Raw genomic sequence first — 9328 nt, forward strand, 5'->3', positions numbered from 1 at the left:
TCTCTCTAAATACTGTTGACAGCCTTTTCTCTAAAGATGCGCTCTAAAGAACCAGCCCACCGCTAACTACACACACACAGATTAAAGGAGCAACAATGCAAAGCATGGCACTTTTTTTCAGCCTGGAGTGGCTGCTATAAAGGCAGGCCTTGTTTTCCATCGAGCATGATCTTTCTCTCACACATGAAGGAATCTTTTTTGATGGGGATATGGGAGGGGAGCCATCGAGTTGGAGAGCAGAAATGTTGGAGGGAGGGAGGGAGGGAGGGAGGGAGGGAGGGAGGGAGGCTTGTGGCTTGCTGAAGGCATGCGAGTATGGGCATATTGTTTCCAAACCCGAAGTCCCACGACTGTCCCAGGAGACAAAAAAATCAGTCACTCAAACACGTTGATGACAATCTGGGAGAAGTGTTGCAAACTGGGGAATTTGGGAATTTCTTCCCTATTTTCTTCCCGTAGTCAAGACAGTGAAACTCATAAACAGCAGCTGTAGTGTAGTACTGAACATCCTCGACATAACAACAAGATATGACCTCCGTTGTCACAACTTCCTCCGAAGCTGCCACCTCTCCTTGTTCGGGCAGGCTTCGGCGTTCGTCGTCACCGGCCTTCTAGCCACTGCCGCTCCTCATCTCATCATTCCAGTTGTTTTGTCTTGTTTATTACACACACCTGGTTCATATCCCCTCATCAGTACCTGTATAAGTGTTCCCTCTGCCCCCTTGTCTTTGTGTGTGATTGTTTATTGTGGAGGATAGGGAAGCTCGGTGGAGCTCCGTGTATTTTGTATCGCCAGGATATTTCCCTGTGTGCCTGTTTTGCGCACTAGAGTGTTTGAAGCATTTCTGCGTAACTCTGTATTTGCGGAATAAAGCCTGTTATTCTGTAATTTACCCTCCTGCGCCTGACTCCTTCGATATCACTTCATCACATCTGTAGACATCCTATGGTAGCTCATGTCAAAAATCCCTTATAGGCCTTTATACTGCATGGAGGAGGAGATTCCTGGGTCAGGTCATGACAGCTGGCTATTGGTGTGGTCTACAGGGAGGTCAGGGGTGGATGTCAGAAAGAGCAAAGAGAAAATTATTTCTTCCTTTAACCACAGGGTTGAAACTGTAACAGTGGGATATCTAGTAATGCATCCCCTCAAGCTACGATCTGGAATATCCTTTCCCTACTATCCAAACACAGCATTTGCAGGTTTTATCATGCGTATGAATGCATGTGGGACAACATTCTCCACAGATTCTCTACCCATGGGCATGAATTTCCAATGAAGAGACGCTTTGTGCGCTTCCGAAATGCTGATGCGTCGGAAATAAATAGCAATTAGAATAGAAATGAATAGTCTCGTATGGAGTCCTGTAGTTCCAAGGTAATGATTGGCTGCCTGTTCCTTCCTTCCCAGAGGATTACTCAACACTGGCATTAGAACTGAGGTGGGCTGGGAGAGAGAGAGAGAGAGAGAGAGAGAGAGAGAGAGAGAGAGAGAGAGAGAGAGAGAGAGAGAGAGAGAGAGAGAGAGAGAGAGAGAGAGAATGGTATTTTCATTGGCTGGTTATCTTCCTCTGCCAGCTCTGAGCCCTGCCTCCTCCACCTGGTGATGAACCACCTTGTTCTAATCATCTCTCTGGTGACACCACATAAACTCCCTCACTCTTTCTTTTTCACAAACACACACTCACACACGAATACCCTGGTGTTGCTCTAACAGTAAGAGACACATGAGAAGAGCCTGATAGCATAGGGGAGGAAATTAAATAAGCCAAGAGGTCATTTGACTGTTTCTCATGAGGGAATGTTACATTTACTGGTGAATAAACATAAAGCTGAACAATCCATAATTTCTCTTACAAATCTGCTCACATGACAGATTTACTATTGCATCCTACTCCTTCTAGTTTTTGTTCTCGTAATAAAATATTCACTGTCTCCATAAAATGTAATTACTCTCTCCCTGAGGCCTGATGTGTTTTTCACCCGGAGATGTTTCACTCTGTGAAAACATCTCTGAAATCGTCTGTTCTAATATTCACACTAGCATACTACCTAGAATGAAGCAATCAATTATTGGGCTTGCTGGTATGGACATTGAAACTAAATGGCTCTGTTACGATATCAAAACTAGCTTACCACCTAGAATCAAGCAATGTATTGGGCACATATCCTAGCTAAGTGGTATGTTAGCCAACGTAGCCAACATGTCAGGGAACAGGTTAGAGAGGGGAGGACAGTAGTTATAGCAGTGGGCACCATGTACAGCCTACTATAGGAAACCAAGTGGCTGCACATAAATACTTGACATTTCAGGGAACATATGTTTATGGCAACAATTGTACTCTGCAATGTCCCTTAGCTCTTCACAACTGGATGTGGCTGCAGCCAAATAGCACCTTCTGTTTTTAGAGCGAGGCCACAGAAATGTAGCAAACTACCGTGGGAAGAGTTCCAGCATGTATCTTTTAGGCAGCCTTTACCAGATACCGTAAGTCATATTATATTAAGAAGATTCATGCTACTTGCGCAATATGCACAATACAAGGATATGCCTACAACAATACAATTCAACAAGGCAACAGTAAACATGTCGTCCCCCACGAATGATGCAGCACCCCCCTTGGGCCAATCGGTGTAATATTGTAAATGACCGATCTCTATGGCAAGACGCATCATTCACCAAAGTTTCGTCTGAGCTATCGAGTGAGTTAGCTAGACTCATATCCCTGAGCATGTGTGCCAAATTTCATCACTCCGAGTCAAACAGATCAAGAGATATAAACATCTGCCTGTTATAGCTCCACCGTGTGGTCGATATGAATGTTCTTGTATATGTTGAGTCTTGACAGTGTTTGCAACACGGGTACCAAATGTATTTACAATACAAATATCCTTGACTGATTTATATGCATTTATGTGCCATACCACGCCCATTTTAATGTTTATTGGTCAATAGCGGCCATTATATTTTAGGTTCAAGTCTGGAAAGTGTTGCTTTGAGAGACTTTTGTCCATAGATGCCACATACTAGGTTTCGTGCAGATCGGTCATTCGGTGTCAGAGGCAGAAAAACCATCATGGCGGACCTTATGGGTCCCTGAGGCAAATGTTTTCCTTGTGAGGAGAGAAATCTATGTACCAAATTTCATGACTTTAGGTCAAACTGGTTTAGGGGCATGACCTTTCAAAGTTTGCATTTTCAATCGCTCGTTTTAGCGCCACCATCTGGCCAATCAGTGTATTTTTGTCAATGCTAGATCTCTATAGCAAGATGCATCATTCACCCAAGTTTAGTCAAAATCAGGCCAGTGCTGTCTGGGATGTCGCGTGTGACGAACGTACATACTTACAGTACTAACGGACGGCCACAGGCCCCTCCCCGATTTCATTGTGGGGGACAATCAAGAAGTTGCAATAATATATGTGCCGGGGGGCTAGGGTCAGTCTGTTAAATCCGGTGTAATTCTTCTGTCTTATCTGGTGTCGTGTGTGGATCTACAGTGAGGGAAAAAAGTATTTGATCCCCTGCTGATTTTGTACGTTTGCCCACTGACAAATAAATGATCAGTCTATAATTTTAATGGTAGGTTTATTTGAACAGTGAGAGACAGAATAACAACAAAAAAGTCCAGAAAAACGCATGTCAAAAATTTTATAAATTGATTTGCATTTTAATGAGGGAAATAAGTATTTGACCCCTCTGCAAAACATGACTTAGTACTTGGTGGCAAAACCCTTGTTGGCAATCACAGAGGTCAGATGTTTCTTGTAGTTGGCCACCAGGTTTGCACACATCTCAGGAGGGATTTTGTTCCACTCCTCTTTGCAGATCTTCTCCAAGTCATTAAGGTTTCGAGGCTGACGTTTGGCAACTCGAACCTTCAGTTCCCTCCAAAGATTTTCTATGGGATTATGGTCTGGAGACTGGCTAGGCCACTCCAGGACCTTAATGTGCTTCTTCTTCAGCCACTCCTTTGTTGCCTTGGCCGTGTGTTTTGGGTCATTGTCATGCTGGAATACCCATCCATGACCCATTTTCAATGCCCTGGCTGAGGGAAGGAGGTTCTCACCCAAGATTTGACGGTACATGGCCCAGTCCATCGTCCCTTTGATGCGGTGAAGTTGTCCTGTCCCCTTAGCAGAAAAACACCCCCAAAGCATAATGTTTCCACCTCCATGTTTGACGGTGGGGATGGTGTTCTTGGAGCCATAAGCAGCATTCCTCCTCTTCCAAACACGGCAAGTTGAGTTGATGCCAAAGAGCTCGATTTTGGTCTCATCTGACCACAACACTTTCACCCAGTTCTCCTCTGAATCATTCAGATGCTCATTGGCAAACTTCAGACGGGCCTGTATATGTGCTTTCTTGAGCAGGGGGACCTTGTGGGCGCTGCAGGATTTCAGTCCTTCACGGCGTAGTGTGTTACCAATTGTTTTCTTGGTGACTATGGTCCCAGCTGCCTTGAGATCATTGACAAGATCCTCCTGTGTAGTTCTGGGCTGATTCCTCACCATTCTCATGATCATTGCAACTCCACGAGATGAGATCTTGAATGGAGCCCCAGGCCGAGGGAGATTGACAGTTCTTTTGTGTTTCTTCCATTTGCGAATAATCGTACCAACTGTTGTCACCTTCTCACCAAGTTGCTTGGCGATGGTCTTGTAGCCCATTCCAGCCTTGTGTAGCTCTACAATCTTGTCCCTGACATCCTTGGAGAGCGCTTTGGTCTTGGCCTTGGTGGAGAGTTTGGAATCTGATTGATTGATTGCTTCTGTGGACAGGTGTCTTTTATACAGGTAACAAACTGAGATTAGGAGCACTCCCTTTAAGAGTGTGCTCCTAATCTCAGCTCGTTACCTGTATAAAAGACACCTGGGAGCCAGAAATCTTTCTGATTGAGAGGGGGTCAAATACTTATTTCCCTCATTAAAATGCAAATCAATTTATAACATTTTTGACATGCGTTTTTCTGGATTTTTTTGTTGTTATTCTGTCTCTCACTGTTCAAATAAACCTACCATAAAAATTATAGACTGATCATTTCTTTGTCAGTTGGCAAATGTACAAAATCAGCAGGGGATCAAATACTTTTCCCCCTCACTATAAGTATGCTCCCTCTAATTTTCTCTCTCTCCCTCTCTCCCTCCCCTCCCGGAGGACCTGAGCCCTAGGCCCATGCCTCAGGACTACCTGGCCTGATGACTCCTTGCTGTCCCCAGTCCACCTGGTCATGCTGCTGCTCCAGTTTCAACTGTTCTGCCTGTGGCTATGGAACCCTGACCTGTTCACAGGACGTGCTACCTTGTCCCGGACCTGCTGTTTTCGACTCTCCCTCTCTCTACCACACCTGCTGTCTCTACCTCTGAATGCTCGGCTAAGAAAAGCCAACTAACATTTACTCCTGAGGTACTGACCTGTAGCAGTGGGTGGCAGGTAGCTTAGTGGGTAAGAGCGTTGTGCCAGTAACCAAAAGGTTGCTGGTTCTAATCCCCGGGCTGACTAGGTGAAAAATCTGTCGATGTGCCCTTAAGCAAGGCACTTAACCCTAAATGCTCCTGTAAGTCGCTCTGGATAAGAGCGTCTGCTAAATGACTAAAATGTAAATGTAGCACCCTCTACAGCCATTGTGATTATTATTTGACCCTACTGGTCATCTATGAACGTTTGAACATCTTGAAGAACAATCTGGCCTTAATGGCCATGTACTCGTATAATCTTCACCTGGCACAGCCAGAAGAGGACAGGCCACCCCTCAGAGCCTGGTTCCTTTCTAGGTTTCTTCCTAAATTCCTGCCTTTCTAGGGAGTTTTTCCTAGCCACCGTGCTTCTGCATTGCATTGCTTGCTGTTTGAGTTTTTAGGCTGGGTTTCTTTATAAGCACTTTGTGACATCTGCTGATGTAAAAAGGGCTTTATAAATAAATGTGATTGATTGACACACTTCTTTATGTGATAGAACCAAGTGATATATTGAGGGTTACTACAGCCATTGCATCACAAGAAAGCACACAACCTACTGAAACAAAGTGGTACTACAGGTCTAGGAGTTGAGACCTAACCTGTTGCCAATGAAAAGGAATACAACACAAATAATTTCCATGGTTAAAACATGAATTTGATGAAAAGTCCTGCTGCACGTTGATGTTTAACTTGGTCTGGTTTACACTCGGTGGACCAGTAAACTACTGGTAAACTCCTAATAACACACAACATAAAGCATAATGAAACAACTTTATAACAACATTGAGGGGTTAATTTAAAATCTGTCTCTGAAGAGAGAGCAATCAATTAAACGAGTTTATGGTTATTTTGCTTACTGCCATTTGCTTGAGCAAAATGTCACCCTTTGTTGCATGGAATACAAAACAGTATAAAAAGTAGGTTTAGCTCTATACAAGAACTCAAGTTATGAGAGGGAGGGAAAGGCAATTTAAAATGTAGTACTGAAAAAGTACCTTTCTCTGGCAACACCCTTCCATGGTCTGTTCTCCAAACACCCAAACAAAGTTTATATTTTCTCTGGCTGAGAATACATCATACACAGATCACTATATAGGTAATTGCCAAAATAAAGGAAACACCAACATAAAGTGTCTTAATAGGGCATTGGGCCACCACGAGCCACCAGAACAGCTTCAATGCGCCTTGGCATAGATTCATAATTTTATGTTTTGTTGATGGTGGTGGGAAACGCTGCCTCAAGCACCGCTCCAGAATCTCCCATAAGTGTTCAATTGGGTTGAGATGAAGTGACTCACTCACACACACACACACACACACACACACACACACACACACACACACACACACACACACACCCTTTAAACCCCACATACTTCTTTGCAACACCTCTTTCAAAGTCACTGAGATCTCTTCTTCTAGCCATGGTAGCCAAATTAATGGGAAACTCTGCATTTTTTACATGACCTTAAGCATGATGGGACGTTAATTGCTTAATTAAATCAGGAACCACACCTGTGTGGAAGCACCTGGTTTCAATATACTTTGTATCCCCAATTTGTAAGTCGCTCTGGATAAGAGCGTCTGCTAAATGACGTAAATGTAAATGTAAATTTACTTAAGTGTTTCCTTTATTTTGGCAGTTACTTGTACTTTGAGTGCCATGAGTATAGCTCTACGACTCCCAAAACTAGAGGAGAACTAGAACTGTAATTAAGCTCAAAACCAAACAAACTATCATTCCAAAGTTTATATATCAATTATTTCTGAGGTGTGTCGAGGTGTGTAAATGATTTACATTAAGACAACCACATTATGCATCTCAATGTTCTTAATGGAAAATTCCCCCCAAAAACGATATTTTGGTATTTATTTCATTAGTCCATTAGTCCTAAAATGTTTTCAAGATATATAATTTTCAAAATACTGAAACACAGTCGATATGAGGCTGTGTTCCTTTAATGCAAGTATTTCTATTGATAATCACAAAATCTGATTGTCATTGTTTCCACCTGGGTCGTGTTCAGTAGGACACACCGTTTTAAAATGTTTTGCAATGTAAAAAGGTAACGGAAAATTATTTTTCATTGGACAAGCTCAGGTAAGTACCTCTCCATTTCAAAACGTCAAACCATTTGTCCCAACAGAACACGACCCTGATGAGGATGTGACGGAGTGGCAATGTCACCTCCAGTGACCTCTGACCTTAGTAGCTGCTTGTCTGAGTGTTAACAGGCCCCCAATCCACTCCTCTACCTAACTACTTCTCTAGATAAGATCATGCTGTGTAACATGGGCTGATCCCATCATTAGGATCATTAGGGCAGAGGCTGGAGATGACTCACCTACCCAGTGGGCACCTGGGACAGGCAAGAGGGGTGTACGTCCTAATATGTACACTGTACAGAGGGCTAAACAGTGAGCAGCATCAAAGGCTTCCCTCCCTACTCTCCTTCTCTTTAGCACCAGTGAGATATATGACTGTTTATTATAGGCCACAGAGAACAAAGGGAATCTGCAATAGGCAGGGTACAATGACAGTCAAGGGATAGTGGTTGAGGTTGGTCAGTCTAACCTAGTAACAAAGAGAATGAGAAACAGTACATTTAATTAGTCTAAACTGAGAATATCTTCTTAACTAGAAAACTGGCCCCACAAGTGTGGATTTATTTAGTGTTTCACAATTCATTGTAAAAACCATTAAAAGCTTTCAATGCATAACAGAAATCTAAGAACAGATTAATGAACAGCATTGGTAAATGGTATACATCCAATGGATGTTGCCTCCCAGCCAGAATAAAAGGTTTCCACTTGCTTTTGCACATGGCTAAAAGTGTTGTTTATGGTCATATGTTATGTGAGCCAATACACAGTATTTAACTCAAGTTATGGTCACCATGTATAGCTAAAACTGGCCAGTATGATGGTACTTTCTCATAAAATTATCCATATAACGTAAGCAAAAGCACCTATAAAAAGTTCTTGCCTGATTTTAAAATAAGGTTGAAGAAAATAGGGCTTGAGAAAGTCAATAGATGGACATGTTGTGTGAACTGTGAACCATATAAGAGATTGCATCTCTTCATGGAAGGATCCCGGAAAGACAGAGTGACAGCAAGAGGAAAAAGATGACAAACAAAGAAGAACAGCCAGAAGAGGTTGACCACAACAGTTTTGAGTGTCACTATATGTAGACATCCTGTGTGGCCGACAGAGACAGCATTTCCTGTAGGGATAAGGCCAAGGCCAGGGTCCGATAGTGGCCTCTGTCACGTTCATATAAGGAACAGAGGGATATAAGGGACGTGATGATCTATGTGTGCAGTTCAGGAAACCTGTCCAAGAGATCATGATGCAACAGACAAAAATATAAAAGGCCTTTTAACATTTACTAACAACAGATGCAGATGTTTTAAAACTTTACATTGGAGATATGTACAATGATCTCTCAACTAAATGGTCACTTACGCTTCTGTATTACAAAGCACAGCTATTTCTGATTTACAATTAATCATTCTGTAAGAATAATAGGAGTGTCAAACCAATCGAACACACGTTCCATAAGCAGCAAAAATAAAAACACTGGTCAAAATGAAGATAAAGCAATGATATCAATATTGACATACTCTGCATTGCCTGGAAGAGTTTTTGGCATTCCTTCTTCAGCTGATGGTGCTCTAAACACACAGGCTCAATGCCCTGGCCCAGAGATATCTGTTTTGGACCACAGCCACTCTCTGCTGCAGGCTAAACACACCACCTGCTCCACTGTGGGGAACAGAAGTGCTACAGAACACAGACTCACAGATCATCATACCCTTTGTGAAAGCCGTTGAAGGTATGATGCTTTAATGAATGAAAGCATACA

The sequence above is a fragment of the Coregonus clupeaformis genome, chromosome 6, assembly GCF_020615455.1.
Source record: "Coregonus clupeaformis isolate EN_2021a chromosome 6, ASM2061545v1, whole genome shotgun sequence".
Lineage (NCBI taxonomy): Eukaryota > Metazoa > Chordata > Actinopteri > Salmoniformes > Salmonidae > Coregonus > Coregonus clupeaformis.